Raw genomic sequence first — 18,326 nt, forward strand, 5'->3', positions numbered from 1 at the left:
CGAGAAAACAAAAAACTGTCACAGTGCATTCCATACAGATATATTGCCGCCTATTAAAAACGGCTCAAAACAAAATGCAAGATGTCAGAGTGTGGACTGAATGCAAAAAGGAATGAATACTGTTCTGACAGTCAGTAATGCTATGCGCCTCAAGAAAGAAGGTCAGTCGTTTATGAGCAACCAAGAGCAATAACAGAGTACTCTTTAGCAATGGAAAGAGAATTCCCAGGCCAGTAAACAGCAGCAAATAACATACCATGTAGAATTCACCACACAATGCCTAGAGCACAAAACTGGCAGAGCTACTCTCTTCACAAAGCCCCAACCAGCAGAAAAAGCAACAGTGCAAGGTGATGGAGTCGCACTGAATAATGTAGGCAACAATTTGCCCATTCAAGGCTGTACAGCTCAAGAATAAAGATAAAAATTGATGCACCAAACACTGATGCACCAAAAATGCCATTATTTCAGCGCGTTCAATTTTCACCCTTGATATTTGATCTTCCAATGAAAAACAGAAAATAATATAGTATAACTGAAAGAATCAATCCGTATACTACTGAGACACGTGTGATCTCCAGCTGCCTATTTTTTATCTATTCTACACGTAACAAAGTCAATTGACAATCGACTCTGACACCAGCACACTTTCTTCCAACAGTATGCGACATCTTTTGACAGTTATAACTGCCCTGAAACACATCCCAATTTCACCCATTGCCACCTCTAATTCCCCATGGCTAGAGGCCCGTGTACTGTGCGATGTCTGTGCACGTTAAAGAACCCCAGGTGGTTGAAATTTCCGCAGCCCTTCACTACGGCGTCCCCTCATAACCTGAGTTGCTTTTGGACGTTAAAACCTGTAAATCCCAACCAAACCATTAAACCTCTTCGCCTCCCCTCTCGACCTTTTTCTTCATGGAGTGCCTGATATGCCTTGGATAGCTGGAAGACCACCTGACATTTGTGCACCAGGCCGACTTCATTTCTGGCGCTTGATTTTTAGTGTTCAAATAATGTGTTTCTAATACTGCTACTAAGTGCACATCACAAGAATACACAGGTCGGAAGCTCTGCTTGACGGCTGTGCATGTCAGGTCTTCTGTATGTACCACAACTGAAATAGGAACCTGAGAGCTCAATGAAAACTGTTCTCCCAAAGTACAACGATTTCTGCTCCAAGACTCTTGAGCCAAAAGGAAAAAAAGAACTTCGTGCCCCCTTATCATCAGCAACCCCTGAAGCCACAACTATGCAGTGATCCATTATTCCCTCTCTTTTCCAAAACCTGTTGTCATTCCTGTGGACTTATATTTACGAAACAAGTTCAATAAACAAATTTTCTGCTTTGAGGACAGTGCCCTTCTCCTTATCATTCAGATCAAGCAACTACATCAAAACAATTTCTATCCAACTTTGTACGTAGACACAATGCACTGGGATGACTGCACATGCAATTTTCTAGGTTGTGAGCATGAAGCAATAGAGCCAGGTGTGGTATTCAAGGTTTTTTCTGTGGAAGCTTGTATGCATTGTCTTTTCAATAATGGCCTGGAAAATAATGAAGAAAAAGAGTCACTACAAAAGAAATCCCACGAGCAGCGGTGCCAGTCTGCTTTCGTATAAATGACAATGCACAAAGCATAAGTGAGAATTCCCAAAAACCACATCTGACTGCACACTCCGTCATTTTATTACTTCTGCAGGGACAAATTATGAGAACGAGCTTTTGAAACTGACGTTCTCTAACAGCTAAAATGCGATGTCAATTGTGATACTTTTAGCCACAGCTGTCTTCAATAGTTCTCCTGACAGAGCCAGATGGATTCTTATGCACCTAACTTTGCACAGGCAAATAAATGAAGGTAAGCTCCTGCACAATTTTGGTGCAGTAAGTTGCTTTCAAAGGTTCTTCAGACATGTAGGTATGCTTTGTTCTCATAATACTGGTCCTCATGCCTGCAAATCGAAACAGAGCATCGCAGCATGAGATTTCTCCACACAACAGCATTGTATATTTGCTTTGTGCACTCAACGCGTATAATGGAGCAGGCACTTAAGTGTCTAAAAAGGCATCTCTTTATGTTCATAGCTTAAAGGGGTTGGGACATCAAATATTGAGGCTATATTAAGCTTGTTATAGGCTTCCTCTGTATGTAAGGTCACCTATAGCGAAGTGTTGGATGCAACAAACACTTAAAATATATTTTAATTGAGCTCCAAAGAGTCCCTAAGTGCTCTTTCTCTCGATGGATGCCCATCGCTAGTGCTATAGATGGTGACGTAGAGTCCTGGGAACGATATCAGTAAATAGCCGTGACATCACAACACAGTAACGTGACGTACTCTGAACGGCGACACGCGACATCAGCGAGGCGCTGCTTCGGCGACTGAGTGATCGGTGTGCTGATCAGCATATATGTCGTTGCTGACACACCAGCCCGTACCTTATATCGGCGGCCAAGCGGACCTTTCACGTCAATGAGACGATGACTCTCTTGTTTGCACCTTCTCCATAATACAAAAGAGCGAAACGAGCAACTACATTTCATATGTTCACCCTTCGGCTCGGCTGCAGTACGAATAGTCCTAGCAAGTCTGCCGGGTTCATATGTGCGATGTCGGCGATTGTGGAGAGCAAGTTGACAAGTTTTAGCGAATACATATGGTCATCAAGTGTGCTTTTGACAACAGTGACCTTAAATCGAGGATTGGTTACATCTTAGGACGCAAATATATCAAACGTGAAGTGCCGCTGCTAGGCGGTGTGGCTCAGTCTGTCGGTCAATGCTGCAGGCGCCCACCACGGCAGATACGTCATCCTCACTTGAAGGCAACAAATTATGCCATTTTGTTTATCTCAAATGAGTGCCAAACATACCTCTAGATAAACCAATTTAAATTCAACTACTGGACATCGAAAAAAGCAAAAACGCTACAGCGAGTCGGAAACACCGGTGCTACGCGTTGTGCACAACCTGGCTATGAAGCATTCCCTAGGCTGGTGCTTCACATTCTTCGGCGATTCTAGCAGTTATCGCACTGCGCAAACAAGTAAACCCGCAGCCAGCGCAAAAGAGATGAGCTTGCTTAACCTAAGTGAAATGCAGCTTGCAATTCCTGCCGAAATAACGCGCAATTGCTGCCTGTACACAGATGCAGATATGTAAACAAAAGTGGCGCAGAGATGCAGTCGTCGTTATGGTCGCATTCCTGGAGGAGTTACGTACCCGTGTGGTAACTGCTGAATCCTGTACAATTGTCTGGAAGCATTCATTTAGCCAATACATGGACTGTCTGCTAAACAAGCAGCAGATACATCGATCAGCAGCCACGGGACCCTGAGCAGTCTCGCAGTGCAGCTGCGCAGGCGGAGCGAAGTGAAGACAGAGACGGGTATATTGCTCGGTAGGAAAAGTGAGGCATCGTATCACTGTAATGTGACCAGGGTCAGCTATGGGCCACTGACACAGATGTCCGCCGAGCATCGGCGTGGCAAAGCGAAATAGAACGCTGAAACCGCGTTGGCATACGTGCTATGGCAACTGAGATCGGCCGAAGTGAGCCGCTTGGTTTCAGGATTTCGTTCCTCGCTCACTTGGTTTTTCTTAACATAAGCAGATTCGCAGTCCCGACCAAGTTTGTCGGCTTATGATTTCGAAAGGCGCTGCTATGCACAGCATGTGTATGAGAGCAGACGACACAGCAATATGTGCGTCACAATTTTTGGGGCCAATGTGACCCGGCTTGCTGCTTTTCCCTGATCGTGACATCGCAGCACACCCCGGAGCTCAGAAACCGAAATCGCTCAGTATAAATAATTCAATAAAAAATTATTTACAGTGCATATATGAATCAGGCAGCGTGTCACGCGTCCTGGGGCAATACGCAACGTTTGAAACAAATAACACGCCAACCAAAAATTTGGCGTCTCCCCCATTTAATGCGTATGCATTACCAGATGCTACAACAGAGTATGTGAATTTACAGCCTCTCAACAGTAAGACACCTAGAAAGCAAGGGCTGGAAGCAGTTTGAAAGGTCCAATGTTGGGAGCTTGTACTTTGTGGCCGACACTGATCTGCAAAGTCAAGTAGAGGAAAGACAGAAAAAGTAAGGAAAAAACCCAACTACCGCAAGCGGAAGTGCATAAGTGTTCTGTAGATTCAACAAACATTAATTGGCACCCCAGTGTTGATTTCAAGAGGCACTTAGTTAACTTCAACAGCCATGGGTAATAGTGGCTATTCCACTCCTTCATTGGGTATGTGATTAGGATCCCAAGAAAATGTATATACGTGAGAATAAAGAGCAGTCTGTTTTGGCAGCACCCAAGAATATCATTGGGCTGCGATTCTCCCAAGAAACGCAACTGATTCGGTATTCAGGGGATGATGGGAACAATTTCCTTTTCTCAGCCCTGTAAGTTTGAGACCCCTATATATTGTGGCACAGCGGATGATCTTTGCTGTAAAAAAAAAACTCTCAATCCACGCAGCTCAACAAAGCCAAATACGATATCAATGAACAGGACTGAAATGGCACAAAAAGTCGTAAACGTAGGCATCAAAACAGTATGCAGCCCATATACAGGTGCTGGCAAATAAAGACCCCTTGAGTTCTTATCACAAATTACCCAGGAGGGTTGTGATGTGCCCGATTTAGGATGCGGTCATCAGAAATTAAGAGCACGAGATACACAGTTCAAAAGGATATGAGCATGCGGATATTTCCGCAAATATTTGCAGTGTTTGTTCATTCTTCAAATCTGCTGCCAAACAACTTTATTGCTTTGTTTGCGACGCAAGATGCGACTAGATTTATCTCGATTGATCGCAGCCAGGCAGAGCTGATTCTACGTTGTTCCGGAATGTTCTTTAACTTTGCACGCTTTATCTCGAAAGTTCGCTATCAACTTTAAATTGAGCACAGCTGACAGCGGCGGGCATTCTGTTCGACGACCGCCGAGCATGCTTGTCGCTTCGCCGCCGCCGAGTGATTCAGTCCATTTTGGGTGCAAGTCAGCCCAATAAACAGTTTTCTTTTAGAAGACATTTTGTCCGTCTTCATCGCTGCTTCGACTGCCGTCACCACTACGTGACATCTGGTGGAGGTGCTGGGTAGCCTTCCATGTTCCGGACGCCCCTTTCAAGTCGTGAAGCCAGCCCTCAGAGCTTTGCCCCCTATGACGAGCCAGCAGCTCAGCGAACCAGCCGACGTCTCCAGATAGAGGAGCCTGAATTCAGGACCTTGCCGGACTGCACCAGAGAGCGAAAAGACGCTGCTACAAGCACCGCAACCTGGCCGAAGATATCAACACCGATCATACTGCAGCAGCCGCAGGTGCCGCCAACTTTCAATGGATCCCTAGGCAAAGACCCTAAAGAATGGTTGGACCAATTTGACCGCGTGGCGTCATTCAACAAGTGGGATGATGCGGCTAAAATTGGACACGTGTTTTTTTCATTGGAGGGCTTCGCACGCACGTGGCACGAAAACTACGAGTCGTCCCTTACGACATGGGAGCTATTGAAGAGAGAACTATTAAAGGTATTCACCAGTGTCGTGAGAAAAGAAAGAGCCGAACGACTCCTCGAGTCCAGGATCCAGCTTCCGAATGAGCCCGTCCGCAGTTACGTCGAGGAGATGAAGCGCCTATTTCGCCGCGCCGACCCCGAGATGACCAAGGAAAAGAAAGTTCAGTTTTTAATGCGCGGCGTAAAAAAACAACTCTTTGGCAGCCTCGTCTGCCAGCCGCCAAAAACAGTCGAGGGATTCATGCAAGGGGCCTGCACGATTGAGAAGACCCTCGACGTCCGAGCTCGGCAGTACAATCGCCCTTCCTCTGCCTGTGCAATCCGTTCGGACACGATGGCCACCACCAGCGACAGCTTGCGGGAAGTTGCCCGCGAAATCATCCGAGAGGGGCTACGCCGGTTACTGCCATCCTCCCCACAGACACAAGCAGCGACTCTGATGGATGTGGTACGGGAAGAAGTGCAACAGGCACTTGGTACCCCGACGGCCACAGAACCCCGGGCTATGACCTATGCCGCTGCTGTAAGGACTTCTCAGCCCCAACGACAACCCCTGCATCCTGTCCGACATGAACAACTTGTTCCCGAATGCCACCTCCCTGCCCCCGCCCGCCCAGCCTACGATCGATGCTCAAGCCCTAGGAAATGCGACGCCTGGAGGACTTCTGACAACCGGCTGTTGTGCTTCCATTGTGGTGAGGTCGGCCATATTCTTCGTCACTGCCCATACCGATGTATCGGTCTTCGAAGATTTTCCGTTAACGCCCCACGACCACACTTCGGCCAACGTCCGCACGAAATCGACGAGTACCTGTGTCGAGAGGAGCACACACCAATCCGCTTTTCGTGCTCGCCATCACTGTCAACCTCGCTCTTTGCGTCAACACGCCGAAACTACGCAGCCGCGGTACGAGGAAGGTCTCCCAGCCCCCGTAGGGGAAACTAAAGACAGCAACGTCTGGAGGTGAGGTTGCTCCCGAGCGAAGCACCGAAGATCCTCCACCGACCACGCCCCATGAAGACGCTGCACCCGCGACGCCGCTTGAAGAACCGACGCCACACAAAATGACAACCCCGACCACGACGCAAACTGCCTTCAAAACGACGACACCACCCAGAAAAGCTTTGGCCACACAGCCCACCCGCAACTCTCATGCACGACGAAGCCGTGACCCGACGCCGAGAGCGACATGCAATGCAAGAGCCAGGACCTCCGACTTAGAAGTGACTATCGACGGCCGGAAAGTTACCGCTCTAGTCGACACAGTAGCCGATTACTCGGTGATGAATGGAACATTCGCTGCGTATACGAGAAAAGTCACAACGGCTTGGGACGGCCCACACATTCGCATCGCAGGGGGCCACCTCATTATGCCATCAGGACGATACACAGTGCGAATGACCATCAAAGAACATACCTATCCTGCGACCTTTGTTGTGCTACCGCAATGCTCCCGCAAAGTGATCTTGGGTATGAATTTCCTTAATGAGCATCAGGCGATCATCGACCTTCGATCCAAGATGATCATGCTTTCGACATACGAAGCCATTGCTTCGATAAAAACTCGGGAAAATCACGTTGCCCTTATTGTCCTGGAGGAAGAACAGAGCATCCCATCCCGTTCAAGCGTTATCGTGACCGTAGGTGCAACGAAAGCCATTCACGCTGAAGCCATCATCGAGGGGAACATGCAGTTGCTTCTAGACCGAGGAATTAGCATCGCAAGAGTCATCGCACGTTTCCGCAATGGCCAGGCCAAGTGCTGCTGACTAATTTCAGCATAGAATACCGGCACATTAGCAGAGGAACAACGATTGGTTTCTTCAACGAAATATCCCATGTACCAGACTCCTTCGCCCTCTCCGACCCTTCCGCAGAAAATTCGCCTGACCAAGAGAACTCGCCCACTTTCGACATCAACCCAGCCCTGCCCCGGAACAGACAAGACCAGATCTGCAATCTGCTTCGAAGCCATAGTGAGTGTTTTTCGACATCGCCGAAGGTCAGACAAACGCCAATTGCTAAGCATCGCATTATAACGAACCAACACGTCAAACCTCTCCGTCAAAGCCCGTACCGTGTGTCACCGTGAGAACGACAAGCCATCCGGGACCAAGTCGAAGAAATGCTTCGCGATGACGTCATCCAGCCTTCAAACAGCATGTGGGCGGCACCAGTTGTTCTAGTGAGAAAGACGGCGCACTTCGATTCTGCGTTGATTACCGCCGCTTGAACAACATAATAAAGAAGGACGTCTACCCCCTCCCCGGCATCGACGACACACTGGACCGCCTCTGCAATGCCAAATATTTCTCGTCGATGGACCCCAAGAGCGGCTACTGCAAAATTGAGGTGGACGAAAGAGATCGCGAGAAGACAGCATCTATCATTCCGGATGGGCTGTTTGAATTCAAGGTGATGCCATTTGGTCTCTGTTCCGCACCAGCGACGTTTCAGCGAAGAATGAATACAGTGCTGGCAGGCCTGAAGTGGAAAATTTGTCTGGTATATTTAGACGACGTCGTTGTCTTCGCCTCGAACTTTGAAGAGCACCTCAAAAGACTTCGAACAGGACTAGACGCCATCAAGTCGTCTGGCCTAACCTTGAAAGCAGAGAAGTGCCACTTTGCCTACGAAGAGCTGCTGTTTCTAGGCCACATCGTTAGCCAGGAGGGAGTACACCCGAACCCGCCGAAAACAGCTGCTATTGAACAGTTTCCACCGCCGGCTGATGAGAAAACAGTGCGCAGATTTCTCGGACTGTGCGCATATTACCGACGATTTGTGAAAAACTTCTCGCGCATCGCCGAGCCCCTGACCCAACTGACGAAAGCAGACGTGCCGTTTAAATGGGAAGCGCCGCAAGGAGAAGCCTTCAAGGCTCTTCAGCGTCGTTTACATTTCCTACCATTATTCGCACATTTTGATGAAAACGCCGATACTGATGTTCATACCGACGCAAGCAGCGTGGGCCTAGGGGCCGTTCTCGTTCAAAAAAGCGACGGGCTGGAGAAAGTTATCGCATACGCTAGCCGTTCCCTTTCCAAGGCTAAGGATAACAATTGGACAACTGAGAAGGAGCGCCTTGCCATCATCTGGTCTACGTCAAAATTCCACCCCTACCTGTACGGACGACCGTTCAAGGTGGTCAGCAATCACCAGGCGCTGTGCTGACTTGCCAATTTGAAGGACCCTTCTGGCCGACTCGCTCGATGGAGTCTGCGTCTCCAGGAGTTTGACATCACCGTCGTTTACAAGCCCGGCCGCAAGCACTCTGACGCCGATTGCCTCTCACGAGCCCCTGTAGATACACCACCGCCGGACGACGAAGACGCCTTCCTGGGACCCATCAGCCCCAGCTCTTCTGCTCAGCAGCAACGCTCGGATCCCGATCTAAAAAGCCTCATTGAGTACCTGAAAGGCAAGGTTTCTTCATCCTTCGCTTCATTCAAGCGAGGACTGCCTTCCTTCTGTGTGCAGAATGAGGTCCTTGTGAAGAACTTTGCAGCGAACAAAACAGCCTACCTTATTGTTGTACCTGCTTGTCTTTGCGAAGAAGTTCTACACACTTCACACGACGAGCCGACCGCTGGACATCTCGGGATTACTCGCACCCTCCGAAGCATTCAAGACAAGTATTACTGGCACCGACTGTCTGCCGATGTCGCACATTATGTGAAAACCTGCCGAGATTGTCAGCGACGAAAGACCCCTCCCACACGACCAGCAGGATTTCTGAACCCCATTGAACCTCCCTCAAGGCACTTTCAGCAGATCGGCAAGGACTTGCTTGGCACTTTTCCAACGCCAACATCTGGAAATAAGTGGATCATCATAGCGACCGACTACCTGACCCGCTACACCGAGGCGAAAGCCCTACCGAATGGAACAGCAGCAGAAGTCGCCAAATTTTTCATGGAGTGCATTCTTCTTCGACACGGCGCCCCCGATGTGCTCATCACGGACAGAGGACATCACGGACATCACGGACTAATGCAAGCTATCCTGCGTTACAGCCAAACCAGCCACCGGAGGACAACTGCATACCATCCGCAGAGCAACGGATTGACCGAGCACCTGAACAAAACCACCGCCGATATGCTCGCCATGTATGTCGGTGCCGAACACAAAACCTGGGATGTCATCATGCCTTACGTCGTCTTCGCCTACAACACCGCAGTACAGGAGACCACTCAGATGACGCCTTTTAGGCTCATCCATGGCAGGGAGGCCACAACAACGCTAGATGCCATGCTGCCCAACGTTACAGAAGAGAACGTCCACGTTGCCGCCTACTTTCAGCGTGCAGAAGCAGCTCGAAGGCTTGCCCGATTACAGATCAAAGATCAGCAGCGCTCCGACGCCAGACGCTACAACCTACGAAGACGCAATGCGGAATACAAGCCAGGAGACCAAGTCTGGGTTTGGACGAATGGATGTGTAATACACATGCTACTGAGAAGAGATGACTCAACAGCATGCTGTCATCACCTTTGTACGTGTGTGGGTGGAAAGGAGAAAATGTGTGTGCATGTGGGTGTCTGTGTTGATAAGTCTACCGAGGAAAGAGAGAGGACTCATCGGCATGCTGTGATCACTCTTGCGTGTGCATGTGTGTAAAAGCACACGCTCCTTAGCATCAAATTGTATCAGGCAGTAACTTGTAGTGCAGGTGTCGAGGTGGATGTGAAGGACGTGAAGTTGGGAGTGGAGGAGGAGGTGGTGGTGTTGGTGGCCATGCGTGGTCGTATTAATGGTGTCTGTATAGAAGTAAAATTTGTAAGGGAGTGCAAATAGTACTTTTTTCAATTAGAATATGAATAGTGTTACACGTCGTCAATGCGTGCAGTTCTTGAGAGATTCATTGCAGAAAAATACAGTGCAGCTTAATCAAGGGTTGTGTCAATTACTTGAAAATATCTGAAAATCTGAGAGCAAATTCGATTCGTTTAAAATAATTTTGAAATGTACTTTGATTCATTTCACTAATTGAACAGAAATTTATTCCATTTCCAAAAATTTCGAACATTCACACACCCTTAAGAATGGGCCTCATTTTGTGTGTAAGAGTTGGGAATGGTATGTATGGGTGTCTGATCTTCATGTCCTGAAAAGGGAGGCCTGGTTTGGTGTTGCCTTGCGTTACTGTCAATCCCTGGTCGTTTAGACATGTTATGCAATGCTGCGGTGCCAGTGTTGAGGTAGCCAGTACAGTATGTTTTGTCCTTAATTTTGGGGGCTGTAAATGATTTCAAGCTGGCTCTTGCTCGGTTCAGTGTGAATTTGTGTTTCGAGTCATGTCTTTGTTAGTACATGTCCCAGGAATTTGATTTTGTTGACTGAAAACGCACTGCTTTTTGAACCCTGTCCAGATATTGGTCAGGTTCTCGTTGCATGAAATTATGTTGTTCGATGGCCTGTAGTTTTTTTTTTTCAATTTTGGAGCACTTGACTGACCATGTGCTGGTGTACCTCCACTGCACGTGTCCTTTAATTTGTATGCACTGGAATCCATGCCACCAGCTGTTTCCAGAAAAAACATTTCTTGCAAACACTGCGGGGCCAACATTATAGTCCTGTCTCATTTATTGTTTGATCTTTAGAAATATTTCTTCACAGTGTTGTACAACTTTTACTGCATTCTTACTTGGCGCTCCCACAGCTCGAAACTCTTTTTGCCTGGCTACATGAAAATCCTGCCTGAGTTGCTTCTGCTCTTCTAGGAGAGCAAGGAAATCGAGACAAGCTGACTTGCCTCTGTAATGCATTCTAATACATTGGTGCACGACAACAAATCTTAACAACTCTTGAAGCAGTACTATTTTCTGTCACAGTGTGAATCAAGATTATGTTTTAAATTTAACACTTAACACGGGAAAACAGGCCATATTTGGGTGACGTGTGCAAAGTAATTTAACCCATCAGTTTAAATATACTGCTCTTCTGCCACATATTGTAGCCCAGTTATAGAGCTCTCTTTTCAATGACAAAGAAAAACGTGCTTTGCTTAAGAGCGAAAAATATTTTAACAAAAACAAAAGAATTACAGATATGCACAAGAATGTTGCATATATAATGTCAGAAAATAGGCGATTAAGAGCTCTAGAATATGTTTTCTGAGCTCATGTATGCTACACCAGCTTTCTAAATTAACACACATCTTCCTTCCGAACTTTACGATCAGTAAAAAATAATTGCTCTCGCCAAGTCGTTTGGGCCAAAGTCTGTCCCAGTCGCTTCTGGCGAAAACTGGATCCGTCGCTAACCTGTTGCACGGAACAATTCACTACTTATCAGGTACCTTAAGAGAGGCCCACAAAGGAGTGGGTTCCTCGGCAACAGCGAAATAGAAAGTTGCAGAAGCCCACTTGTTAATCGGGGCACGGCGGAGCACTCATCACTGCGCTAATTAAGCCTGACGAATGAACGTCATCTTTTCACACAAATCTCGCAAAGTATAGTCACAATGCTGCAGAATCGGGAGGAAAACCGCCACTGCTGACCAAAAGCCGGTGCGAACTCACTGACAATGGATTTCAGACAGCTCACATTAATCAAATCAAATCAAATCAAAAAATTTATTTTCAACATTGATACAATGTTGATGGCTTCCGTGACAAAGAGCTGTGAGGACAGCTTGACTAGGTCAGGGAACCATTTTGGCAGCAGCGACTTCATATGCACTTCAATAATTCAAATACAAATGAAATGTGCAACAGACTACATACATTGTCCTACTTACTGAGTACAATAGTTAAAATGCAAGTGAATATTGTAATCGAATACACGGACTTCATTCATCAACTTAACTACGCCACAAAAGAACAATGTGCACTACAATCAAACTACGCAACAAACGAATAAAAATTAGTACCATAAAGAGTTTGACATGTGAGATCCCGATGAGAAGGCAAACACACACACACACTCACTCTGTATGCCCAATTTCACAATTACCACTCAAAATCATAAAACAGTCTTAGAAAATTGCCCAGAAACAAACATGCTGCGCAATGCGGTGTGCATTAGGGCAATGGAACCAGAAAATTGCGTTTTAATCTTGTTTAATAGAAATGGTACGTTGTACGTTAATGTTTGCAGAAGATAATTAGTGCGTGGCCGCGGTACAAACCATTCCTCAGACGACCTGGTTCGATATGTGCGAGTTTGCAAAGTAAGAGTACACAGCTCCTTCAGGAACTGCTGGTAAGATACACTAGAGAAGTACAGCAGGTATAGTAGACGGTAATCGTAAATCTGTTGTATACTGACCAACTTGAACTGAGTAATGAGGTCATGAGTGTTGTGAAAGTATGAAACATTAGCGATGCAACGAACAGCTTTCTTTTCGAGCCTATGTAGTATAGTTATGTTTTTTTTAGTAGTCGTGGCCCAAATTAACGTGCAGTAGTTAATGTGGGACCGAAAGACGGAGTGAAAAACTTTGAAGTTTAATGTTAGTTGGAAAAATATCTCGAGATCGACGTATTAAGCCAACAGCGGAAGAGTTTTTTCACCAGTTGCTGTATATGCGCATCCCAAGTCATACGGTGCGATAGTACCACTCCTAAAACCTTGTGCTCTTTGACTATATCGATTGTAGAGCTGCCCAAGCGGAGCTCGCCAATCAAACTTACTGGTTGGTTTTTTGAAGCAAACAGAATGGCTTTTGATTTTTTAGGATTTATTCTTAAATAGTTTTTGCTCGACCAATCAAGCAATTTGCAGAGAGTTTCATTAGCGGTATGCAGTAGGTGAGAACTATTATCTGATGTGAAAAACAAGCTGGTATCATCAGCGTACAAAACAAACTTGACATGCTTATCAATACGAACCACATCGTTAACATAGATATTGAACAAAAACGGTCCCAAAACGCTGCCTTGAGGGACGCCGCATGGTATTTCTTTAAAGGACGACAGACTGCCATCGATAACTACAGATTGCATGCGTGTTGCAAGGTACGACTTTAATAGTGAGTGGGGTACGCCCCGAATGCCATAGTGATACAGTTTATTAAGGAGAACAGTATGGGTGAGGCAGTCGAAAGCTTTGCTATAATCTACAAACACCCCAAGCGTCAGTTTATTCGCATCCATGTTTTTGAGTATCAATTCCTTTTGAATCAAAAGGGCGGACTCGGTAGAGCACCCTTTTCTGAACCCATGCTGACATTCAGAAAGAAGTTTATGCTTGGTAAAAAAGGGGTCGAGATGAGACAGAATAACTTTTTCAAGACCTTTTGAAAACACTGGGAGAACTGACACTGGTCGGTAGTTGGCAGCATCATTTTTGTCGCCGCCTTTATATATAACTGAAACTTTTGCGCGTTTCATGTTTAGTGGAAAAAAACCAGCCTCCAAAGCAAGGTTATAAATGTGTACGAGGGCTGGACAGATGACGTCGAGGACGTATTTGACCGGTCGGACCTGGATATTATCTATGTCAAGGCTTTTACTGTTCTTTAGTGACGTAAATATGTTGTAAACCTCAGCTGTATTAGTTGGCACCATAAAAACAGTGTTCAAGAGGTTGTCGTCAAGGACGCAAGACGTTACAGAAGGAGCAGCATTGTTAGTCATGGCAGTTATGTAGTGGGTGTTGAAATGCTCTGCTAGAGCACCCTCAGTGAGCAGTTGACCTTGGACAGTCATCTGAAACTGATTAGGCGCAGCTGTACGCAGGCCGAGTGCGTCGTTCACAATCTTCCAGATCCGATCAGGACGAGATGTCGAGGCATCCTGAATCAGCTGCTGAAAGTACTGCACTTTGGCTTTCCTTAGTTCTGATGTGATTCGATTGCGTAGTTTCTTGAACTCTGCTAATATGGAAGGCTTACGCGTTTTTAAGAACAGGGCGAAAAGCTTATTTTTATCTTCAATCATTTTTACCTGCTCGATGCCGATCCAAGGTTTTCTTATCGATCGACGCTGCCTAACAGATTTAAGTTTGAAGCATGCCTTGTAATGGGCAGAAAAAATAGTCATAAAAGTGTCGTATGCTTTATCTGCAGTACTTTCTGCAAAAACCTCAGACCAGTCAGTGCTAATAATTTTATTCCTAAAATCATCGATACTGGTGTCATTTATAGATTGAAAAATGAACTTTGAACGAGAAGGTTTGCGACGCACAGCGACGTCTCAATAAGCCATAAAAACAGGACAATGATCACTGAGGCTGCAATTGACGGTTCCGGCTGCGGTTACTGGTGTGTTGCTGTTCGTAATCAATAGGTCCAAAACCGATGAAGTTGTTGATGTGACACGCGTTGGTGTTTTAATGACGTTTTGAAACCCACAGGCTGCAAGTTTGTTGTTCAGTTCAGTAGAAGAGGTATTACCTGCAGTAACATTAATATTAAAATCTCCACCAAGAACTAGCCGCAATCGTTCGAAGGATGCATATTCGAGTAGGTTATCCACAAAGTCCATGAATCTTTTAACATCGCCTGAAGGAGGTCGGTATACGACAGCGAAAAGAGTGCTCTCTTGTTGCAAACAAAGTGCTTCATAATGTTTGGTGATATCGGTAAACTGGGACACCTTCTCACTTGATAAACTGTCAGAAATGTACATGCCAACGCCGCCACCACGCATGTCGGTTCGATTGATAAAAAAATTATTATAACCGGGTAACAAAGGCGCACAGTTGCTCGTTGTGCACCAAGTTTCAGTTAGCATGATAACATTAAATCGGAAAGAAAACTGATCAATGAAAAGAGCAAATTCATCGTGTTTTTTTGCCAGAGAACGGATGTTAAGGTGAATAAAGGATACTGTGCATTTTGCAGATGAGCACAGTTTAGCTGTTCTAGGTTCAACAAACTGCTGGTATAAGACATCAGAAAGACTGAACATTTTATGGTAGCTGCAATTCGCACCGCTTCATTAACAAAACCATTCAGGAGATCTTAGTAAGGTCGTCCACAGACTCAATGTGAACAACATCGCTACCCTCAGTTTTCCGTGCCAATATTTTGCCATTGCGTGTCCACACGAACCGCCATTCACATGCTTTCTTACGTGCAATGGCCGATGACAGCAGCTTTTTTAGGCTTGGACACAAGTGTTCGTTGACGAACACTGGATGGCTGCTTGCAGAGCTATCTGTACCGTCAGCACTGCTGTCAAACAATCCTAGACTTTCATTAGTGATGCGCTTCTTCCTTGATTTTTCTAGAACTTGGTCACGTTTCCGGCGACTTCTGAACTGCACAACAATATTGCTCGCAGTGAACTTTTTTGTTTCTTGATTTTCGCTCAGCTCAACAATGACGCTCTGTCGAGCATTCCGCGCTGACACACGATGGCAGGCCTCAATATCTAAAGGCGAGACAGGTTCGCCGACAGCAGTACCAATTTTACCAACAAGCTCGACAACATCCTCCGCCTCTGTTTGAATTACACCTTTGATCTCAAGGTTGGATTTCCGAGAGTACTGGTCGTTGTGAACAAACATTTTTTCAAGATCTTTTATGCGTTTCTCATTTTCCTCACACTTCTTCCGAAGGCACTCATTTTCCTTCTTAAGCTGTTTATTTTCGGCAAGGACCTCCCCCAAGTCTTTTCTGAATTGCTCAAGATCCTTATTAATATACTCCATACTTTTGACCATTTCTCTCATCTCAGCCCTCTCCTCCCGACTGTCGCTCCGGGCGCCCTTTTCAGATGAATTAGGGCCCTTTCCCATTCTAGACAGGTCCTCCTGATAGAAGAGCTACCACAACAAGAATCTACAAACAATTTCAAAGAAGTCAAATGTAACGGCAATGCAACAACACTTCAGCAGCAGCAACGACGCCCTTACTAAAAAAAAAAAAAAAACAGACAGACTGCAACTAACCTGCGTAGTCGACAAGGCAACTGTCAAAGTGGTGCCTTCAGGCGTCGTCGGTGCTGCCAAATGGCGCGTCCAGGGATAGCACAGAGTTTATATAGGCGAGCGGTGACGTCACAGTCCCTCGTGGTACCCAGCAGACGAGGTAGATATCAGGGTTATCGGTGATGACCGTGCAGCGTTGGCCCGTCGGTCCAGATGTGTGCCACACGTGGAGGGGCGTGGAAATACAGAAGTGCTGCGCCAAGAACCTGCGTAGTCGACAAGGCAACTGTCAAAGTGGTGCCTTCAGGCGTCGTCGGTGCTGCCAAATGGCGCGTCCAGGGATAGCACAGAGTTTATATAGGCGAGCGGTGACGTCACAGTCCCTCGTGGTACCCAGCAGACGAGGTAGATATCAGGGTTATCGGTGATGACCGTGCAGCGTTGGCCCGTCGGTCCAGATGTGTGCCACACGTGGAGGGGCGTGGAAATACAGAAGTGCTGCGCCAAGAACTTGAAACACACCGGTCTTTTTCCCGCGTTCGGTTTTTAAGTCGCTTCGTTTTCTCTATTATTGCGGTATGAATCAAATGAACAGATGCATGCAGCTCATTTTAGAACGCGGCATAATATTCAAGCGATTCTGGACAAAACGAGATTTCCCATTCAAGTCGCGAAATGTAACTTGCCATGAAAAAAAAATGTGCGAAAAAAAAAGTTTCACCATGCGGGATTTGAACCAACGCACCACCAGTTGCATGTCGATTTTCCAAACCGACGAGTTAGAGCACACGGCCACAGAACAGCGCGGAGTGATACACATTTTTTTTTTCGGAATATTTCCGTAGCTTACACTGCGTTGCACTATTGTTTGAAAGTGAATTAGCATTCTACTTAATAATGAAAAGAGGTGGCCGGCAGATTTAAAGTATACATTTTCAATTAGTCGGCAGGCTGCTACCGTACGCTGATCAAGCACTGAGACGCGCACTTGAAATAGGAGCTCAAAATGTTGCGTCCGATGTCAGCTGCGAGTGTAAAGCCGACGTTGGTTTCGATGATGCGAAAACCGTCAAAGCCGCGTGCATCACGCTCATGCCGAATTCAAGTAAAAGAATTTCTGGCATAAGTCCTGCACAGACAAGCTCATATGCAATCCACTAAGTTGCGTGCAATTTAACCTCACGAAGCAAAACGTTCCCGCCTATTTCACAAAACGATTTGCGGAAGAAGCGCGACCGGCAAGTACCGTCGGCAGCACGCTGAACACGAACGCTCGATTGCGCGCCTTGCACTGTTATTACAGCCCCTGAGTGATGGGCATCGAGCCCGAGACTATGCTGCACGGTGTGTTTGCGTAGGTTGGAGACAGCTCGTGCCCTGCCAACGGCCTAGTATTGTCTCGGAGACTCGGACCCAGCCGCGCTAATGTCAGTCGAAGACACGCGCTCGAGCGTTCGTGTTTATGCGGGCTGCTGTATGGTACCTTCTAGCCCAGGTACCGAACTTGCCGCCATGACATTCAAGTATGCTGAAATTCGAGAAATCAATCATTTTAAACACCCACCACCTTTTTTTTCCGCAAAACTACCAGTAGTCTAGCTGGACTTACCAAAATGATGCTCATTGCGTGGAAGGTTCGTCGGCACTGCAGCGATATGTCGAACAAAGCCATTTTATGGTTCGGTAGCATCGAAAGCAACTAAAGAAAGCATACGACAGGCGCAGCGAAGCACGAAAAGGACAGTAATCAGGAACAATAGCAAGCCAAACATGGCGTAGAACACATTTCATTCAGCGCACTGCAGCTCTGCTGGGCTCGCGACAGTGAAAAAAAAAAAAAAAAAAACCAAAGCCTACGCAGCGCTACCAGTAAATTTTGGTAGAAACAAAACTTCAATTTTTTTTAATCAATGCCAAAACTACAAGCATAAGGTTTTTGATGTTATTGCCTCTAATCATTTGAAAAA

The 18,326-nt window shown here is 46.4% G+C and overlaps 1 protein-coding gene and 1 long non-coding RNA gene across 3 annotated transcripts in view; both read right to left on the bottom strand.

Moving 5' to 3' along the window:
• LOC144112980 (uncharacterized) overlaps nt 1-18,326 on the bottom strand; it is a 50,950-nt gene that overhangs the window by 14,445 nt on the left and 18,179 nt on the right. The gene's annotated exons all lie outside the window — the stretch shown is intronic.
• LOC144112982 (uncharacterized) lies at nt 2,735-18,176 on the bottom strand. Its single transcript, XR_013310568.1, has 3 exons — nt 17,969-18,176; nt 16,381-16,625; nt 2,735-4,081 (listed from the first exon to the last, which is right to left on the bottom strand). It is a non-coding gene; the product is annotated as an uncharacterized LOC144112982 (long non-coding RNA).

The sequence above is a fragment of the Amblyomma americanum genome, chromosome 1 (assembly GCF_052857255.1).
Source record: "Amblyomma americanum isolate KBUSLIRL-KWMA chromosome 1, ASM5285725v1, whole genome shotgun sequence".
NCBI classification, from domain to species: domain Eukaryota; kingdom Metazoa; phylum Arthropoda; class Arachnida; order Ixodida; family Ixodidae; genus Amblyomma; species Amblyomma americanum.